Below are 22,289 nucleotides of genomic sequence, written 5' to 3' on the forward strand. Positions count from 1 at the left end.
GGGGAACATTAAGAGATGAAGTTAATGAGGAAAAAAATTTTAGTATCATAATTAACTTGACTTTCGATTAGTAAGGTGAAATGTCTGTGTACTCCTGGACGGACCATGTACCAGAGCCCTGTAGAAGGGTGAGGTAAGTGTGTTAGAGAAGTCAGTTACAGTCAGCATCCAGTTGAAAATGTAAGAGAGAAATAGAACCCTATTGGGTTCTCTTATGGGGTTGTCTAGTAAAGTCCTACGGACAACACCTGGACATCAAGAATAATTTCCCAGACTTGCGAGTTCAGTCACAGAAAATCTGGCATCCTCCTTTAATTATGAAACATGGACCATTAGAAAGACACACCATGTCTGTGGTAAGTACTCTTCCAGACAGAGATTGCGTGTTCTACTTCCTAAGTACAGCTTTTAGGTTTGGCTTCAGTATTTAATAAGACAGGCCTGCATCTCAGCTATGGACAGACGCTGCAGTGCTGAAGCAAGCCAAGGTAAATCTTGTTTTATATTTGGGATGTATGTATGTATGTATGTATGTATGTATGTATGTATGTATGTATTAATCAGGAAGAGAATCATTAGTGAGAAATAGTTGTCCACATAGCATCTCATATAGCTAACCGTAATGCCTTAGGACTGCAATCCCTTGAACTGTTATAGAAACACACTGACTACTTTAATCTTGGTTACACTTTTGTGCTGGGCGGTTAGGATCACATAGACAGCCAAAATAATGTTTCTTTGGTCCTGTGAAGGCCAGTTGTGGATCTACTCTTCAGGGCCTGTGAGGAACCTCTGACTCTTCAACCCTTCCTTCTTACTGTTGTCCATCTATGTGAAGATAAGTCATAGGCCTTGCTTGACCTGGATTGGCTGCCCATTGAAGCACTGAGGAGATCCTTCCTTTATGTCGACACACTGGGTGTTGGTTAGAATTCACTGTGCGGGGACTCCATGGCCCTGAACAAGAGATCAGGTGACTTCCTGCAGATGCAGAACATTCTCGAGTTGGCCTACAATCCTCAGACATCATACATGAGGGGGGAATAACCTCCCTTTTAATCTCTCTGGCCACGTTAGAACAACCTCCAAGGAGGGTTATTAAACAGATTAGCTATACCCATTGGTGTTCTTAACCACTGAATAATATGTTAATAACTAGATAGTTTTAAATAAATTTTGTCTAGACATATATTTTAGCCAGTTTTTGAAATTTTAACTTAGACCTTAGAAACTTTAAAACCATATGTGTTATCTTTAAATCTCATGCTCTATATAATTTAAATAACTTTCTCGAACCTTTATAACTTAGAGAAGTCTTTTAGCTTTTCCCCCATTCTGTAAACGTACATTCATTTTAATCTTCATATTACAAATATTTTTGAGTAAAACAATTTTGATCTTTTTATCCTTTATAACATTTTTTTCTTAATGCCATGAGACATAATATCATTAATGAATTAATTTGTTATTTGTTGAGAAGGTAAATAAGCAATGCTTACCTACATCTGGTGCCAAAACCCAAGATCCTCTTAGGATCCTTTGGCCAGACGGAAAGCCCTCTTTTCTCCCCATGGGGGTGATTCATTCAGGAGCAGACACCCACTAAGATCACTATTTTGGGCTAAGCACCCACTGGTCACAACCTGAGATCTGTGCAAGTCTTATTTGGAGGCTTTATTGGCACTCTGTAAACCAGCCTGGCCACATTTGCTTGCTCTCCTCCAAACACACTCCCAACCTCACTATACTTTCCTTCCCAGACTCTCTGATCTCCAGACTAGAGTCCTCTCACATGTACTCAGATTCTTTGGGACAAGGTAAACTTTCTAGGTCTGTCTCAAAGGAGCCTGAAACAGACCCCAGAAGCCCCAGGAGCTTCTCACTCTTCTTCACTGAATCACAAAACCTGGAGGTTACAGGAACCCCTCATGTTTGACTTTGTGATCCTCTGAGTCTTGCGAACACAGGAAAAAAATTCCCCTAATATTTAGGTCCATCTTTCATCTTTGCCCCATGCCTGGGGTGATACTTCAGTGGCAGGATTAGACTCCCTACCAGTCCTGTCCATACTGCCCCAGATCCCTTCACCTAAAACCCAAATGTTCATGATATGGGCTTTAAATTGTCCATCCGAGTGGATACTCTTAGGGCCTGTCTCAAGACAATCTCAAAGAATTTCTTCTTAGTGAGCTCCAGTCCTCCACACTTGCTTGGCTGCCCACCTACATCTGGCCCCAGTGGCTGCGGTTCAGAACTTTTATTTCATTGTTCTCACTACTCTAAACGCTCTCAGAGGAAACAGCAATGGTCCGAGGTACCCTGTGCCCAGCAAATGGTGCGAGGTACCCTGTGTCCAAGGCTGCCTTGCCTTCATTTCACCACCCCCACTTTGTATTATAACTCCTGTCCTGCATTCCAAATCCTCTCCTGCCACCAAAACCCTGACCCCGCCCCATCCAATTCTGACCCCCCCACTTCAGTTCCCTGGCTTTAAATCCCACTCATGAATCTCCTCACCACATCCCTCTCCAACTTCCCTGTCCCCGTTCCTCAATCTCTCTGCCTCTCTCCCCTCCAACTCCCCCCTGCCCTTTAGCCTCTCATAACTCCAACCCACTGATCTTCATAGACAACCCCTCACCCACCCAGGCCTTTGATCTTACCCTCCCCTCCTCACACCCAATCCCAGGTATCCCTGTTCCCTCTATATGACGTGGCAAGAAGAGATGGGCCCACCTGAATTCTTTATACTGATGGAAATAGATGTTGAAGAATAAAATCCTGGACTGTTTTCTGAAAACCCACTCCATCTCTAGAAACAATCCAACTCAAATCTACCCCCTCACCTGGTATATTATATTCTATGCCCTGACCTCCACCCTCACCCAAGATTAAAAGGACTGACTCCATTCAGAATGCAGTCCAGGCCTTGCCAATAAACTCCAGCAACAGACTGACACCTTCCCTCAGGAGAGAATGCAGTCTCTTTTCGGGGATCAAAATTAGAATCATCTAAACACTGGCACTGGGACCCGCCACCTACAGTTGATGGTAAACTGTTTAGCTGAGGGTGTGTACAAAACGCCTACTCTATAGTTAACCTTGATGAACTGAAAGAGGCCACCCAGAGCCCCAGTGGAATCCCCACTCTTTTCTTAAACCGCCTTCCCAAGGCCATCACTAAACACAGCAATGTGGACATCAGCTCTCCAGAGAAGAGTCCATTACTTCAGGGTCATGTTAGGTTGATCTGCCCTCAATGTTAGATGAGAACTCCAAATCTAAAAAAAACCACCTTTAACCCCTCAAAATGAACTTCTAGATATGGCCCTTGAGGTGTTCAACAACAGAGAGGAGGTGGCCAAAAGGGAAAAGGAAGGAGACAGAGTAGGGGCAGGAAAAGAATACCATGCCTGCTTCCAGACCTTGGCAGCAACTCTCAACAAACTCCACCAAACCATTCCCCACACCACCAGTTGTTCCAAGGAGGCAGGGTCAGCCCCATCTCCTTGTTTTTGACATATTCAAACTGATCAGTGGACTAACGAATGCTATCACCTACAGCCACCCACCAGACACGGGGCCTCTTTTCCCTACTATGAATGGCATGGCCAACCTAAACTCCTAACTTAACAGAAGCACGGGCCTCAGGCATTCACCATGGGTAACTCGGTCTACCCATTAGGCAACACAACCTTCCCTGACTCTTCTAGGTGAATGCCAATGCCTACTTTCACTGCTAGGCTGAGATCTCTTCTAAATGTAAGCTTTTTATACATAGCTGGCTCTCTCCAAGATAATCACCACATTCCTCCTTAGCCTGGACTTGGATGGGGTTCAAGCCTAAGCTTCCACCCACAGCATCTTGTCCTCAGTCAGCCTTCAAGTAGCTGTGACACCTCAAATGGTTCACTAGCTGCCCGTCACAATCCTATCCTCACAACCTTGAGGAACTCTTCTACTCTCTTTATCCAGGATGAGGATCCTCTCACCACACACACCTCAGCCACAGCCCATCATTGAGTAGCTTCTGCGAGCAAGGCTTCTAACTCCCATCAATTCCCTCCACTATACTCTTCTTCTCAGTGCCACAAAGCCCAAATGGTACTTATCAACGGGTCCAGGACCTCCAAAAAAATCAACTAAGCGATTGTCCCACCTTCCTTGTAGTCAGTAACACACACACACACCTCTCCTCTGACCCCTACCCTGCTTGCCTTCTTTTCCATGTTTGATCTTAAAGATGTTTTGTTTATTACCCTCCTGCACCCATCCTCTCACACCCCCCTCTTTTTTGCCTTTACCTGGGAAGACCTGAACACCGCATACCCAGCAACTCACTTGGATCCTCTTGCCCCAAGGATTCAGAGTTGCCCTTATTTCCTTAGACCAGCCCTCCAGAAGGACCTCACCAAATATATTTGTCCTCTAGTTTCCTTCTCTAATATGATCTCTTCTTAGGCAGGCCATCCCCACAGAACAATCTCCAGTACTCCCCAGCCCTTCTCAACCCTCTGGCCTCTTAGACTATGGAGTCTCACGAGGTAAGGCCCAGATCTGCCAATCCTTGGTCACATATCTGTGCCTCTCAATCTCAGAAAAAGGGAGAACTATATCCCAAGCCTTTATAGGTAGAGGGTAGAGGAAGTCTTTATCTACCTCCTTCCCCAAACCAAATTGAACTGCTTACATCAGACCTTTATAACTTCTTCCATATATGGTTTGCTAAATTCTCCCTCACTACATGGCATCTCTATGAGGTCATAAAAAACCACAAAGGCCCATGGAAGAACTATTACTATCCCCCAACTCCTTTTTTCCCTCATAAACCTACTTGTCTACTCTCTTCCTGCACCTCTACCCTAGCCCTCTCAGACCTGCATAAAGCCTTTATCTCCTCCTAGAAACTAACCAGGGTCAGAGACCCTTACAATACTGTGTTGAGGTAGCCGGACACAGTCACCAGAGGCTGGCTGCCCTGACTCCAGACCATAGTTCCCATGCCCCTGCTTGTCCCAGGGCAACCAAAGTCTCCCTTGTAGCCCCCTACACATCCTTCATTACATGCTCACCCAAGGGCCTCACCAGCCACGGCTGGTATCTAATTATACTGGGGCAAGGTTTGATTACAGAAGAAAATGAGATGCTTTGGTTTGTCAATGTCCTGCAAGGGACAGGGCTCTTCAAAGAGACAATCACCTTCTAAGACATCTTGGATGAATAGGTGCACACACTGAATTTTTAAAACACATAATTTAAATCAGCACCTACCAAACTGAATACTTAGATATAAATCTTAAAACATGTATAAGTTTATGAGGACAGTATCCTAACTCTGACCAAAGACATCTAAGAAGAATGGGAGGGAGGGAGGGAGGGAGGGAGAGAGAGAGGTGATACTATATCTATGGACTAGAATATTAGATGTCAGCTGCTCCTCCTCCATCCACAGATCAACTTGTCGCACTGCTGTGACAAAATACCTGACAGAAGCAATTCCGAGAAGGGAAAGTTTATTTTGGCCTAGAATTCTAGGGGATACAGCTCATCATGGCGGAGGAGGAGCATCAGGCAGCAGGTCACACTGTATCCGACCAAGGTCAGGAAGCAGAGAGAGATGAATGTTCATGCTCAGTCTGCTCTCATCATTCAGCCCTGGGCCTTAGCCAATGGGACTGTGTTGTGCACATTTAAGTCACCGCTTTCCACTTGGATTAACATAATCTAGATAATCTCACACACAGGGCATTTTGCATCCATCAATTGTAACTCTTATCAAGTTGCCTATTAAAATTCAACACCCCCCCCAAGCAAATTCCAAGGATGTCACTTGTGGCTCTATCAATAAATGATCAATATTCATACCAAGATGCAGAAGAACCAGAATGGCTAACTTAGTATTTCAGAAGAAAGAAAGTTGAGAGAATGATGCTGTACGACTTAATGACCTACTATAAAGTTACAGTGGCCGGGCAACTGTACTAGTGAAGGACCAGACAAACAGAATCAATTAAAAATAATGAGCCCAGATACAGACCCACATAAATAAGGTCGGTTAATCTATAACAAAAGCGTAAAGGCAGGCAACACAACAAGGCTACACAAGCCTTTCCACAAACAGTACCAGAACAGTCAGAAATCAGTGCACGAGTAGACGAATGAATGTAGGCAAGCATCTCTCATTCTTCATAATCATTAACTCAACACGAGCTATAAACTTAAATGTAAAACACAGAACACTATGAGGTAATAAAAAACAAAGACAAACAAAATTCTACAATGACCTTGAGTAGAACTATAGCTCTTTAAAATACAAACTCAAATGCAAAATCTATAAAATAACTGATAAGTAGAACTTCATTAAAATTAAAACTATCTGCTATCTGCAAGTCAACACGAATGGAATGAGAAAGCAACGGTAAGAAAGTATTTACACAGGACAGTTATGATGAAAGACCCAAAATATAGAATGTCCTTAAATAAGAAAATACAAAACCTAATTATAAAAAAAATGGCCAAAAACCTTCAATAAACATGTCACCAAAAAAAAAAAAAAAAAATGCACGGGAATGGAAATGGTACAGTGTCCTAGAAGGCAGTTTGTCGGGGTCTTGTAAAACAGCGTTCTGACAAAAATCATCCACCAGTCATATCCCCTGATATCTACCCAAAAGAGAGAAAAACTCGTGTTTACCCAAAAGCCTGCTTGTGAAGGTTCATGGACCTTTATTGATAATAGCCCAACCTTGAGAGCATCCAAGATATCTTCAGGAAGTGGATGGATAAATAGGAAAGTTCTGGAATACTATGGAGTACACAAAAGAAACGGGTAACTGAATCACAAAAAAAGATGGATAGAAACTTAAGTGGGCATTTACTGAGTCAAGGAAGCCATTTCAAAGGGTTACCTATTGTGTGTCTTCAACGGCATAAAAACCCAAACCGTGGCAATAAGACCAATGGCTTCTAGTAGTTTAGGGGTGGAGGAGGGGAAGGAGATTGAGTAAATAGGACACAGAGGGCCTTTAGGGAATGAAATGAATGCCTGTCATTATAATGGTGAACATGTGTCACCCACCATGCATTAGCCCAAATCCCAGGAAGGTACAGCTCCCGGATTGTACTCTAATGTAGACCAGTCTTAGGGATAATTATGATGTAAATATAAGTTTAGGCCGATTATTTCTGGTGGGGATGGTGGCAAAAGGACAGACATATATGTAAGGAGGGAGAGGTATACAGGAGATCTTAGTATTGTCCTCTCTACATTTCCCTTCTACCTAGAACCACTCAGAAAAGTCTTACACACACACACACACACACACACACACACACACACACACACACACACACACACACACAGAGTGGGGGGGAACCCGAGTACTTTGTCATCCTCCCAATAACCCCTCTACCACCCAAAGGAATGACCAAGAGGACCAATCCCACCCCCAGCCTCCTCTCCCTTCCCTTTCAGCCTCTCATTCGAAACCTCTCTTCCATGCAAAACAACCTCGGGCTCTCTAGCTTTAAATTACGTCTCTTTTAAACACTATCTTTATTTCCCTGTCTTTTAATTTGTTGAAATGAAAATTTCTGAACAACTAATATTGGTAGCATTAATAGATCACATCAACAGAAAACACACCCGCCATGCTAAAGGGCTTTAATCACTAAATCCGCGCTCTAACAGATTGGTTGTTAATTTTGCTTTAGAGCTTCACTCTTCCAGGGATAACTCCTCAGAGGTTAGGCTGGTGAGTCGAGACTCTCTTATGAAACACTTTTGTGAGCCAAGTTGGGGCTTGGAAGGAGAAGAGGTGAAAATTCTCTTCTCACGTCTAGATTCTTTGTAGAGCTGTAAGCAGCAGAGAAAACACTCTGCGACAACCTTCACTGCTGAGGGTCGGGCAGAGAACAAATGGACAGAGACTACTTAGCAGCCCCAGAAAAAGAGGGAATATTTTAGAGATGGTGCATCCCGTTGTGTCCCAGAGACAGGCCCATGGCACTGCCTGTAGCAGGCAAGTGTTGTAGCACTGTTTAAAAAATTTTCAGCAGGACACATAAAGGTCTTACTTGGATGGAGATGTTCTTAAAGAATTCTACATGAATTGATGTTCTTGTTATAATAAGAGTACATGGTCACTACAAATGTGGCTTTGTAACCCCAGGGAGCCTATGAACTAAGGCAGTAGTGTCCAGTAGAGTGCTCTCCACTAAGGGACATGGTACATAGTTGTACTATCTGAGACAGTAGCCAGAAACCACATGTGGCTGTAGCGCCCGTGAAATGTGACAAGAACAAATGAAGACCTGAATTATAAATCTGAGTAATTGAAATAGTCACACATCGTAGTGGCAACTCTGGGGACAAAGTTGAGACCATTTTGGGAAAATGGTCTCACAACACATATTAGCATGGGAAAAACCCATACCTGTTCCAAGAGCTTGGAAAAGCGCTTTCTCCGTGCCTTCCCCAGAACAGACACAGAGATGCCACTTTGTATCACATGCAGTGCGAAAGAACAATGCTTCTTCAGCGTTCACTTTGGGGCCTTGTTACATTAGATCCTGAGGTCCATGCTGAGAGATCTGGATCAGGAGGTAACAAGACACCAAGCAATCCTGGTGACTGGCCTGGATACAGAACTTTGAGAGCATCACTAGGAACAAAAAAAATCAATGACAAACCCGGACGGACCGGCTCCTACAAAGGTAAGGGATGCACTTGTCAAGTCTCTTTCTCAGGCATTCTACACACACACACACACACACACACACACACACACACACACACACACACACACACTCACGCACGCCATAAAGAAATCAGACTTTGCCACAATGGCCTCCCCCGACATTAGCTCCAAGGTAAACAGCTGTAAATTTTACATGGGCCAGAAACGCATCGAGGAGAAGTCAGAAGAAGTGCAGGAAGCCTCCTGCAGTGGCTGTGTCCTGTAGTGGGGCTGAGACTCTTCACTAAAATAATGACGTTATTTCGGATTAGTTCAGAATTATGGCCTCCTTTCGCTGCTCCAAGACACGGCATTGGAAAACACCAAGGAACACATGCCACATGAAAACACTATTTATCACTCCACAGGAGTACACTGGGGATATCCCACAGGCTCGAAGAAGAAAGGGGAAAGAAAAGTAAAGGTCCTAGAACAATGGTGAGCTGTTTCTCTAAGCAGTCTCTGTAGGATCTGCAAGAGTTGATCTGGACTGTCAGTCACTCAGTAGGAGATTTTTGTTTTGGCGGTTACTTCTGTCTAATTAGATGTGATTCATTTTAACATTAAGAAATCACACCGTGTCAGATGCAATTTCCATGACTACTCTTCGGAACGGCCATCTCTTTGCCTCGTGCCCTCTGTTGGTCCTTAACTTTGCAAAGGAGAAGCTTTCGTCCAGATCGCATTGCTGCAGGGAACTAGAATGACGACATCTTCAAAGGAACTCAGACTCCAGGACTAGGCATACCTGTCCACATCCCCAAATTCACCCTTCTGTGACTCCCACTGCTCCCCCTTTACTGCCATCATGGCGGCCAGGACAGACTCTTCGGCCCTGAGTACCTGGCGAGATTATTATCACTTAGCACTTAAAGAAGCCCTGGTCCACCACACAGTGCTAAGTACCTTGCTTCCTCAGGCTGCGTTACTACCGTATGTCTATTTTATAGGCAGGGAAACTGAGGTGGTAGGGAGAATCAGCTGAATTAAAGCTCAGCCCCAGAGAAATTCCGAACTATTAAGCCACTGTATTCCTTCAGCTGTGGCAGTTTTGTCTACCAGGAAACATTTCACAATACCCAGAGTCCTTTTTGATGGTCATGCTTGCTTAGGAAGCTACCGGGCATTTAGTGAGCAGAGGTTAAGGGCAAGGGCACACTATAGACCCCACATTGCCTAGCAACAGCCCACACAAGAACTGCTTCATTGAAATCAACACTGTCTGGTGCACTGGCAACTCTCACACCACGGTTGGTTGGTGGTTGGTGGGTGGTGGGTGGTTGGGTTTTTGTTTCTTGTTTTTGTTTTGTTTCAATGTGTTGGCCCCTTATTAATGGCTAAAGAATGGCTGTCTCCACAATTTGACCCTCGTACAGTACTTACAGAGAAACATGCTGTTTGCTGTTCCCAATTGGCTGGTTGCTATTTTTGATGTAAACCACTTCTTAGATACATTCAAAACAGAGGCTATATGAAAGCCACAGGACAAAGGAGAGTAGCCCCATGTTAGGGGCTCAGGGATAAAATTTAACAAGGAGCTTTCCTCCCACCCATGACCTGGGCTAAGGTCTGTGCCAGCCGGCCGCCTAGACTCTTCTATAGACGGCCTGCCTTACAGCCGCAGGTCTCTCCCTGCTTCATCCCCGGTCACTTGCGTGCGTCACTCAAGAGCGGCAGTGATGCACACTTACGGGAATCTCCAGGGATCTGCAGCCCTTAATGGTCTATTTTGTTCAGTAAATTGTATTCATTAGCAAGCCTCGAGAGGCACGGAAGTACAGGCAGCCTTTCTGGGTGCCCTCGGTCCCGCCAGGCCTCACAGCCTTTGAACCTACAGGCTGGAGAGTCCTCCCTCCAGGTCAAAGCTTAACCACCACAAACAGAAACATCCCGCCGCTCGACCATTCTTAGCTCTGCTTGGAATGGTACCAGTCATTTCTTCTTCAAGGAATCTGGTTTTTGTTCCAGAGCGGAAGCTCAAGAGCGTAGAGCTGTCTCTCCTCCCCGAACACCTCCCCTGACTAACTCCTACAGTCTTTTTTTTTTTTTTTTTTTTTTTTTTTTTTTTTTTTTTTTTTTAACCACAAACAAAAACTCCAAGCCAGGACTGGTTACCAAATACCCTGTAGTCACATCCAGGATACCAGCGACTACGACCAGCTAGGTATGTGGCTTCCAGAGACACGAGATAGGAACTATGTAGTCGGTGGAACACTGTGCTTTCTGCTGCTATGGACCACACCAGCGACTTCAGCTCTGACAGGCTACTTCCTTCAGGAACAGCAATCCGTGAAAGAAAAGTTCGGTGACTGAATCACGGGCATGGGGGATGGCGGGAAGGGACCTCTGACCAGACTATTGTCAATATGATATGGATTCAGGAAAAAGGGCAGCTGGTCTTGAATTCTCTCTACTCTGCCCTTACAAATCACACCCGACACAAACTCACTCAACAACCATGTGGAGGGACGTCACCGTGCACGGAACACATCCCATCCCTTGGTCCCCATTTTTCATACTTCTTGATCTGAGTGCATGATTTGAATGGAGAAAGCTTTGGAAGCCTTTCACAGACAGACACGGCATCTCACTGCACTGACTTCCAAGACTCTGGCGAGACAAGAGCATCTACGGTTCAGCAAAGCCGGCAAACCGGGAGCGCATTTGCCTTACCCTGGAGGAGAGGGTGTGGAAGCCTTCAAACACTCTTACATCCTCGCAACCCATCGGGTCTGCTGCCTTTCACCACACGCTCACTTCTGCATGCTGGACCACAGCTAAGCGATCTGCCAAAGGAAAAAAACGAATGAGGACAACAGGCCGGTTTATATACACCTCCATCCCCAAAGCTGCTGTTCAAATGAATTTGTTAAAAATGGGCTTCCTGCTAAACACACAGACCCCAACCTCTGGTATGGTCCATGCTCAATACAAGAGCTTCCCATATGCATCCTAGACAGGTGAAAAGTCAAGAAAGACGGATTTGATGCAGAAACCAAAGTACTCAGGACACTGTGGATCCTACGTCTTTTCATACTATAATCTCCATGGTTCCCCTGAGGCAGTGGTTCTCAATCTGTGGGTTGTGACCCCTTTAGGGGTCAAAGCCTTTGAGAGGGGGGTCAAATGACCCTTTCAAAGGGGTCATATAAGACCATCAAAAAACACAGACTTTACACTATGGTTCATAACAGTAGCAAGTTATAGTTAGGAAGTAGCAACAAAAATAATGTTACGGTTGGGGATCATGGCAGCATGAGGAACTGTACTGAAGGGTCACAACATTAAGAAGGTTAAGAACCACTACAAGGTTGAAGACATTACAAAAGTAACAGAAATTTGACCTTAGAAGCAACAATTTGACTTTGTTCTCTAGCATGTGATTTCTCTGTATTCCATAAGCTAGGGAGGGAAAATAGGAAAGACTTGCAAGAATATTTGGAGTGCATGTGTGCACACATAGGCACATGGATATAGATGTGCACACTAACACTGTCCCCCCAATGGTCTACACTTTTCCAGCTAACACTTTTTGCTGGTTGCTCAAAGTCATACAGTCATGCTCAACCCCAGGGGCTGGGCAGTGAGCTGTCTTAGGTCAGGCTCACTCCAGTCCACCTAAGCTAACCTTGAGTTTAGACTAGATTCAGCACTCTTCACAAGAGGCTTCGCAGGGACCTTGACCTGGTTACTTTACAACTCTGGGTCTCAGCTTTCTCTTCTGGAAAACATCACAACTCCATTACAGGGTCTATTCTACAAGACTCCACACATACCCTCCTGTGTATGCACTGTTATCAGGGCATCTTGATAAAATATAGGTTCTGAGTTGAAATGTCATGGGTAAGGCATGGCATGTTGCAATTCTAACAAGCCTCAGGGCAGTGGTTCTCAGCCTGCCTACTGTGGGACCCTTTAATACAGTTCCTCATGTTCTGGTGACCCCAACGATAAGATTATTTTCATTGAGACTTCACATCTGTAATTTTGCTACTATTTTGAATCAAAATGTAAATATCTATATGCAGGGTATGGGATATGTGACCCCGTGAAAGGGATGTTCTACCCCAAAGAGGTTGTGACCCACCCTCTGTCGTAGGGGATCCTGATGCCACTGTTCAGTAACTACTCTGTGGATAGAAGAGAGATATGAGGGGAGATGTTGGGGAAGAAACTGGGAGAAGAAGAGGGAGGGGCAGCTATAGTCGGGATGTACTATATGAAAGAAGAATTAAAGAAAACATATGTAAGATAAGAATATTTGACAAACTTTATATACAGTGATTTTTACGTATAAGGATTTTTATATCAGCATTGTTTCTGCATGAACTTTGAATTTGCACCATTTTAAAGATCTACTTAACCTGGATACCAGATACAATTCCACAGAGTCACACAGGTACCTTTAGAAAATGTCAGAACTTGAAGGGCCACAACTCCTTTTTCTCAGTTGAAACAAACTCAAGGGTGGGTACCCCTTTCCCAACTAAACTTCATAATGACTTAGTAGTAGAAATTCAACCTTAGAAGCAACAATTTGACTTTGGTCTCCAGCATATGATTTCTCTCAGTAAACTGAGAAGGAAGAAATATTTTTTCTTCTACTAAAGTGAAAACAAAGATCACTCTGTCAAGGGCAGCAGAAAGCTGGCTTCTACCGGCACTGGCCACTGCAGTACAAAGGATAACAAGGGGTCACAGGACAGGATCTGGAGGTTTGTCAAACAATTCTCCACAGCAACCAAGTGTCCAGAGTGGGAATGGACCACAAAGTATCATCTGTGGAGCCTCCGGTAACAATGAGAATTTTTATTCTAATCCATACAAATTCTGAGTCATTCCTACTTAAAAACAATTAGGAAAAGAAAAGTATTTATGAAATAGGAAAAGTGCAGTAATTAGCCACTGCACATCTCAGGTACTAATGGAGACAACTAGTGATCTCTTATTAAAAATTCTACCTCTGCAGTTAGTTTACATCTCTAAGATGGTGTGAGCCTTGGAGCTTAGAGCACAATATCTAGAGGATGTGGTTGATAGCAGCTCATAAACAAAGGATTGGGAGTCTACGGTTCATGCCACTCTGTCACAGATAGAAAGGAGTCCATGAGTGTCTATAAATCTTTTATTGAGTATTGTTGGGGGTGAGGGACTCACAAGGCCCTATCCCTCCTTTAGGATCTATAGGCAGTCAATGATGGCTGGAAAGGGAGAGACATTTTCTTCAGTGGTGTAGCTATGGGTAAGTTTTTCATGCTCTATAAACAAGGTCTCACTCATACAGCTTTAACCCAATTACACACATGCACACACTCACACACACTTGTACACACACACACACACACGCACACACACACACGCACACACACACTCGTCCCACCCACCACACACAAGACAGAGTGGATGCTAGGATTAGCTGGGACAAGGGATCATTAGGAACTGAAGTTAATAGGACAACTACAATCAAATACATAAACATATGAGAATATTGTAATAGAGTCCATTATGTACACTTAATATATGCTAATAAGAACTTAAAAAAATCTTCATGCCATAAATCAGAAAAGTAATGACTATATGGACTTCGAATTGGAATAATGAGAGCTGGGGGTCCCTTCATATGCATGTTGCAGTCAGTAAACATGAACTCAAAAGTATTCTGGTGAAATTAGGAGGATACTGAGAAAGAATCGATAACAGAAATCAATGCTTGCATACCCATTATTTAGATGGGTAAAGTCATGTGCTTTGCCTCTTCATTTGGGGAGCCATTTTAATAAAGGTTCAACATCCCTAAATGTTCACACCTTACTTTCTACATTCCGCTCCCAACTTTTTGCCCACCATTTAGTCAGTTTATTAACCAAGAATTCTCCCTTTGGGGCTGGGGGGATGACTTGGATGGTAAAGTGAGTCCAAGCCCCAGAAACCATGTAAAAAACCTGGGCATGGTGACAAACACCAGCATCAGGAGGCAGAGACAGTTCAAATCTCTGGGGCTCACTGGCACAGCTCACCTAGAAAAATCCTGGAACTCCAGGCCAATGAGAGAGCCTATCTCAAAAAAGGGGGTGAGAAATGACACCCCAAAATTGTCCCCTGGCCTCTGTGCATTCATGCACCTATGCATGTTTGTGCTCATGCATGCACACACACACACACACACACACACACACACACACACACACACGGGTGCATACACATTCTCCCCTTTCAAGTCAGGAAAGTCATGCGTGTGTGCACATGTGCATACACAGAAAATCTCAGCATTTGGGAGGCAGAGTCAGGACATTCACAACTTCAAGGACACAGTGGCCACACAGCAACATCAGAGTAGCCTGGGGTACCTGGGACCCCGTCTTGACAGAACAAGACAAAACTCCTCTTTTCATTTTCCCAGAGCTACTCTAGGCGGTCAAATCCCTCTCCCACCTTTGTGCCACGGATCCACCTGGCATTCTGTTGAAGCCTAAGGCCCTCTTTTCAGAAGAGCTAGAGACATAACTCATGAGGACTTGAGTTCAGTTCCCTAGCATGGGCATTAATAATACCCAGGTGTGGTGGCGCACGCCTCTAACCCTGCCGTGAGGGTGGCGCAGTGAGAAACAGCTCTAGAGTTTGATGCCCAGGATTCCTAAATCAGTGAGCCCCAGGCTCAGTGAGAGACTCTGTCTCAAAATGGAATGAGAGAAAAGCACCCAATAGTCACCTCTGACCCCCACACTGGATCATTCACATGCCTTGATCCAGTTCTGTAGACACATAAACACATACCTGCGTGTACACACACACACACACACACACACACACACACACACACACACACACACACACGTGCGCGCGCGCGCGCACCCACAGGGATGGGGGGGGCAAAGACATGAAATTATAGAGGTAAATTATATAACACATACTCTTATCCATACAGAGTTGGGGAATCCATGGACCCAGTTTAAGAATCTCACATTGTATTCTAGGTTAAAAAAAAAAAGGTTTTCCTTACAGGAAACAGTATTGCAGGAAGAAAGAAAAGAAAAGAAAGAAGAAAGAAAAAGAAAGAAAGAAAAGAAAGAAAGAAAGAAAGAAAAGAAAGAAAGTAAGTCAGCCAGCCAACACAGCCTAAGCCATTCATGCTGTGACTTAAATCCCACATCAGGGAGTCCCTCCTGAGAACCTCCCTGGCCCAGCCCTGTAAACACAACACTTTCTCAATCCTCAGGATGGTGGCGGAGGCAGTGTGGGGGAAGGAAAGCAGTGCTTAGGAAGGGAAGACCTCACTTCCCAAGCTGGGGTCCTCATTCTCCAGAGAGTTTTCTGCCATTAAATTGCTCGGCTTGACTGAAAAGGTGGGAACGTTAGGTTAACCGCCCCCAGGGGTTCTTCCACCTCTGACACACAGGACTCTAACTGAAGTACCACAGTTTCCACTGAAGAACTCCAGCCAGGTGACTCTTACCCAGCTTCACAGCAGCACACACCATTGGCATGAGCATTGTCTGGAGGCTTCAGAAATACCTTACGGGAAATTACCCGGCCAAAGAACTTCAGACTTCCAAAGAGATTTACATGGTACTCACTTGACAAACCCAGTACACCTAAGGAAAATAACAGCCCAGAAGACAGATTGATTTATGGCCACAAAGTGAGGCAGGGTCGATGATTTAATGACGATTACTCTCTCGTCCCAATGGGGTTTTTGAATTTGTTATAATAGGAAAAAAAACCCAAAACAATATCTTATCAGTTGACTTGGAGAGACAGGAATCAACTCAAAGGAGGCCTGGTTCCCAGAGGCAGCCTTGGGCAGGAGCAGAGCTAAAACCTTCCCCTACGCTGACTGCTGGCTAAAACACCTACTTTCCTTGAGTTTAGTGTATTCCAAAGCCCACATAAGAAAGCACTTTGTAACAAAGAACAAAATAATTAGTTATTCCAATACTGGGAGATGTCTGAATGAACTCCGACTAAAAGTACTTCTGTTAAAGTTTGAGTTTTGAGTGGTCACTATGGACTTGATGGTCATCATTAGCTAAGACAATCTACAAACACGTGTTAGGAATTGTCAAGTTCTAAAAGAAATGGATTTAAAACGATTTGACCTACCTTCTGTGGACAGTCTTGGATATAATGAGACAGGCTCATGGCTTCAGGATATGCATTACTGACTACAGACTGGGTTTAAAATCACAGGCACCCCTCATGGAGTCATCCTCGTGGGGAGACTAGGTGCACGTGCAAATAATCAGAAATGAAGTCTTGGGATGAACATTGAATCATAACCTCAACATGAGGTCGGCGTAATCTGTGCTCTTAGAGCTTGTACTATGAAGCGTCTTAATTTACACGCACCCGATCAGCTAGAACACATACACACCACGTATGAGAGAATAAGTCCTCACCCTACTCCATCCCTCTATTATATAAAATGTTAAGTGCTCAGAACACATCATCATTGTTATCATCATCACATTTACCTGGGAGATAACAGCCAATCAAAACCTATACCAAATCCACATTGCTGCCGATAGCGCCATAGTGAGCCCCTCTTCAGGAATTTCCAGAGGCAAGAGTGCCATCTACTGGCAGGGAGGGTGGGTACAACTTGTTTGAGGGAAACCTGTAGGTGACCCGAAATAAGGACTGGAAAGACAGGCATCCTAGATTTTTGTCTTAGTGGGGCTCTTTTCCACAGCGCAGCACAGGCGTAACTGACACAGCCTGAGACACATAAGCTCTCCAGGAGCCTCTGTCACAGGAGCACGGTCCTCCGAAAGCCATCTGAGGGCCAGCCAGATTAGCCAATAGTGGGGAAGCTTTGCCTGGAAACATCTGTCCATCAAGCAGCAGAGCCTGGCTGAAAACCACCCCCGGCTCTCCTTTCCAACAACAGATGAGCTTACCCAGAATCCCACCTGTGGCCGTGTAAGCCAGCTTTATCTTATAGTGCACACCCTAAGGAATTCTCCCAGGCACCGGCCAGGGTGAAGGCTCTTATATTTATACAATGTGACACAGATCTCCTCAAAGGGCATGACTGCTTAGGTCTCACTATAATCTCTCGCCTTCATCTTCCTTGTCCGTGAGGGGGAGGACAGAAACAACAGGAAGAATATGATTCTGTGGCTGTCTTGAAAGCAGGAATAAAAGGCTTTTATGGAATCAGAGGATAAGGCCCATGTCTTACAGGTCGGAGAGGTCCACTGCATACCTCAAGTTGAACTATGCCTGTCAGTTTTTCTCTTGGCCCTTCAGACCCTAAGCAGAGTTTTTTCAGCCTCTTTGGAACAGCTGACCCCACTTCTATCAGTTAAACACACATCCATGCCCTCTTCATATCTTATGTGAAGTCTGCATGCAAAATGACATTTCTTCTCTAAAATCAAAAATGTGTGCTTTCCTCAAACCAGACTGCCTCCTTCGTCCTCAAAATCCCTTTCCCCTCCCCAGTGTAAATCAGCTTCCTGTATTTAAGTTGTCCCCACTAGTTTTCTGTGCTTCCGTCTGTCAGATGAGAACCTTTATTGAGCTTTACTGGGGCAGGGGTGTCATCTGTGGTGTTCCCACCGTGTGTCACAAAAGATTCCATTCTACGCTCATCTCAAGAAACCACCAAAACTTTACTCCGGGCTGCTGAGAAGACAGAGCTCGATCCCTGTAGTCTTAACAAACTGAGGGGGTGCCTTCTCAAAACAACGAAACAACCACAAAACGTCTTATTTTTTAAAACTTGCCCAAAGAATTGAAAATTTTTCAGCAAGTAAACGAACTGAATATTGTGTACTTCAATAAATTAAATTGAATATTTTGCTGGCACAAGGTACGGTTGTTTTAGGTACCTAAGAGAAAAAACCAACTTCACATGGGGAAGGAAGGGCTTTACAGCAGGCTCAGAATGTCTCCCCAGGGTCAGGTAGAGACTGAGTAACCTTTAAGTTCGGAATGGGTTACACTGAAACTCGGGAGAGACTCTTCCTGGCAATTAGCTGAACCAGTGTTACAACACCAGGTGCATCAGATTAGTTAACCGGTGGAAAAACTCACGGGATCTTTTAAGTTTCGCCATAAGATGTCTCACGTGTCATTGCTACTGTGTGTTTGGGGACATGCTTATTACCCTGAGAACCTGCCTTTTAAATACCACATTAAATTCCTGGACACGCCTTCCCTCTTCTAAAGGATTCAAGGGACTTTTGCCCCCACCCACCTTCTCTTCCGGCAGCCAAATGGTCTTTTTCTTTTTTTTTTTTTTTCTTTTCTTTTTACATACACTTCAGCAAAGAAGAATTAGAAAGTGCATGTTAGACCCTAGTTCCCCTTCTCCCTACGCTGCCCTCCAGACAGGCTAAAACTAAGTACCCTCTTGGATAGACTTAGAAAGTCACAGAGCCCTCCCCCACCCCGCGTCTTGTATCTTCTTGAAGAAGCCTCTCTCTCTCAGTGCGCTGTCTGGTCTGCAGTTCACTGCAGGCAAATTCCCTCACTATTTCCCAGGCATCAGTTATACTCTCTGTAAACCATTTTTTGTGTGACCTGCTCTGATTGTTTTAAAGGGGAAAAAATTAAGCTTTTTAACGCATCTCTGGATTCTCTCCGTAGGCTCCAAGCGCTGTATTTCGGTGAAAGTCTGGGGTGAGTGCAGGTTCGAGGTCCAGCGGACAGGCAGGGTAGCCTTCCCCAGGGCACCCTTTTCTGGGCAGCACAGGCTCGGTTCCCCAGCGATGCTCGCGCCCGCATCGAGGCAGAAGGATCATCAGATGCGCTAGGAATTCTGCTTCGCTCTCAGTCGCCGGATTAGTTCGGGTCTCAAGGGCTCGAACCAAAGTGACACTACGCTCCCCCCCACCCCTTTCGTTCTCCCATGCGACAGGTCCCGCTGCATGGAAGCCACATTTCCCAGACCCAGTCCAGCGACCGTGGCGCCCTCGCGGCGCCTCCCGAGCCCTTCCCCTGGGGAAGGGACCGGTGGCAGCATCCCTCCGGGGCGGGAAACAAAGGCGGAGGCGAGGCGGCCAGGTGGGCAAGCCTCTTCGGGCACAGCCGCGGCGGCCGCGGGGAGGATGGCGAGATGTATCAGAGGGTGGGAAAAGGGAAACCAAGGCACGGAGGCTGGCGAATGCTGGGGCTGCATCCTCCCCAGTGCAGGGCTCCCGGGGCAGGCGAACCCCGAGCCATCCCCGCCGCTCCCCAGGACCAGGCATCAGAGGGACCGCCCCACTCCGCTCACCTCGGGAGAAGCGCTCCGGCTCCCTCCGACGGCTCCGGAGAAAGCCCCGCCGCTCGCGCACGCGCACTCGCGCTCTCGCTCCTTCGCCCCTCCGGCCCCCGCGGGCGCCCCTCCGACCGGGCTTTGGCCCGCCCCGGCCCTGTCCGTCAGAGTCCGCGAGAACCAATCGTGTCGCGTGGACGGCCTAGCTCTGGTCACGTGGCCTCACAAGCCAATCACCAAATTGCCCTCGGCAAGCGCCTGGCTCCGATGTCCCCCGGGGTTCGGTTGCTACCTTGTAGAGCGGGTGCGAGAGGCGGGCACAAAGGGCTCAGTCCCTTATTTCCGCAGATGAGTGACGTCCAGTTGATCAATTCCTACATCGATTGGTTTCTCAGATCCTAACTTAAGTAAGAATCACCTGGGAGTCTTGTTAAAGTCTGGGGTGTAGCCTCGAGAATCTGCATTTCTAACAAGCCCCCAAGTGGTGATGAAGCTTCTCTTGGTCCAAGGCCAAGCTTTAAGGAGCACTGTCAAAAAAAAATGATGTGACTAGCCCCTGCTCCATTTGTTTGCAAGTTTCACGACCTTTCTTGTCCTTCAATGATGAAGATAACTGTCTCAACATGTGGTGAAGTGACGAGGCCTATAGTGTGGACGGCAGCTGAGGAAAGGCGATGGAATAGCTCTATGTGGGTATGGAACAGGTAAGCAGAGACAGAAGAGAACACTAGGTCTGCCTCCGTGCTAAAGTGCTCGCACGTGCGGCTCAGTAGCACTATGCGAGACTTGATAGAGAAACCACCCATGTGGTTCTAGTCTTGTAGAATCTCAACAGCCTATATTATGACTCCATGGTTGAATTCAGAAACATTTTAAAATAGCGGTTCTCAAACTAGGTGTCGGGATCCCATGGAGGTCCATGGCTACATATATTTACATTACATTCGTAACAGTAACAAAATTACAGTTATGAAGTAGCAACGAAAACAATTTTCTGGTGGGGGGAGGAGGGGTCACCACAAGATGAGGAACAGTGTTAAAGGGCCGAAGCATTAGGGAGATTGAGAACCACTGTTCTAAAAGGATGGAGATTGCTTTGGGCAATCTAGGCATAAACCACAGAGTTGGAAACGTAATTGCCCTTGAGGGTTTTTTAAGTTATCTGAATAATCCTTTATTGCTAAGTCCAATGCTTTCGCTTCCTCAAATTTGACATGAATGTTTTTAGACTGGGCAGCTAGCACGTTCAGTATCACACAGAGTCTCCTTATGTAGTCTAGGTTAGCCTGGAATTTATGAGCCTCTCTCAGTGACCCAAGTGCTGGGCTTATGAGCATGCTGTACCATGCCCAACTCTCAAGAGCCTTAAATATTAAGCTTTCCAATTCCCTTTCCCAGGATTCCTGACCAAAAGATAGGAACACGTCTTCACAGAGGTGATCAAGCTGCCACCTAGAGAATCTCGCCTTTGTCTGTATGTCGGATGCCTCTGGCTTCTCAACTAGGAGTGAGACGCACTTAACAGTCTCAGGCATCATTCATCATACTTCTATCGGAGATGACTTAGCTCAAAATTCAGAGTTTCAGGGCCCCCCCGAGCCTGCATAAAATGGTCCAGTGGTCCTGGACAGAGATGAGTAGGAAGATGCCCAAACAAGAAAAGTAGTCCTCCAATATTATTCTGCTGACATGGGACCCAGTGCTCCATAGCGTGATTTGCGTGTCGCGTGTTTTTTTGGGTTTTTTTTTTTTTTTTTTTTTTGTTTTTTTTTTTTTTTTTTTTTTTTTTTTTTTTCAGAAAACAAGCTGAGATCGAGCATCTGGGAGAGTCTGACCAAATCTGACACATTTCATAAGCTCCATGGTTTATAGGATTCCTATCCAGTGGTTGCTGAGAATACCTGTAAAAGTCGCTACATTTATGAAGTTTGACGTTTTGCTTTGTTTTGTTTTGTTTTGTTTTGTGTCTTGTTTTGTTTGTGAGACAGTGTCTCAAGTAGTCCAGGCTGACTTTCATCTTTCCTATGTAGCTGAGGATGACCTTGAACTCCTGAACCACCTCCTGCCTCTACCTTTTAAGTTGGTGGAATTACAGGCCTGAGCCAACTAAGTCCATCTCAGGCTCATTTTTTAACAAGGAAGAAAAAAAAAACAATAACAACTCGGGATCATAAATCATTAATGATGCCAGCGTGCTGTAAACAGGGGGAAGTTTCCACATAGTTTGTGAAAATAGATTTTCCAAGGCCAAAAATAACTCGTCGGTAATGAATACCACCAAGGCTGTCGAATGGGACAAATTGAGATGCCAAGTCTACAACCAGGAGTAATCTCAGTGAGGCGACTAC

General features: G+C 45.3%; 1 protein-coding gene and 1 pseudogene across 4 annotated transcripts in view; one reads left to right on the plus strand and one right to left on the minus strand.

The window, feature by feature from the left end:
- Positions 1-20,062, minus strand: part of Tmem108 (transmembrane protein 108) — a 280,807-nt gene extending 260,745 nt beyond the window's left edge. For 3 of the 4 annotated variants that reach the window (XM_032910381.1, XM_032910386.1, XM_032910380.1), the window contains exons 1-2: positions 19,960-20,062; positions 11,412-11,524 (exon numbers count right to left, since the gene is read on the minus strand). The gene's annotated coding sequence lies outside the window, so the exon portion shown is untranslated. The remainder of the gene's footprint in view (positions 1-11,411; positions 11,525-19,959) is intronic. The other variant, XM_032910383.1, reaches the window with a different exon arrangement.
- Positions 1-20,147, plus strand: part of LOC116908256 — a 91,688-nt pseudogene extending 71,541 nt beyond the window's left edge.
- The last annotated feature ends 2,142 nt before the right edge of the window (positions 20,148-22,289 follow it).

The sequence above is a fragment of the Rattus rattus genome, chromosome 8, assembly GCF_011064425.1.
Source record: "Rattus rattus isolate New Zealand chromosome 8, Rrattus_CSIRO_v1, whole genome shotgun sequence".
NCBI classification, from domain to species: domain Eukaryota; kingdom Metazoa; phylum Chordata; class Mammalia; order Rodentia; family Muridae; genus Rattus; species Rattus rattus.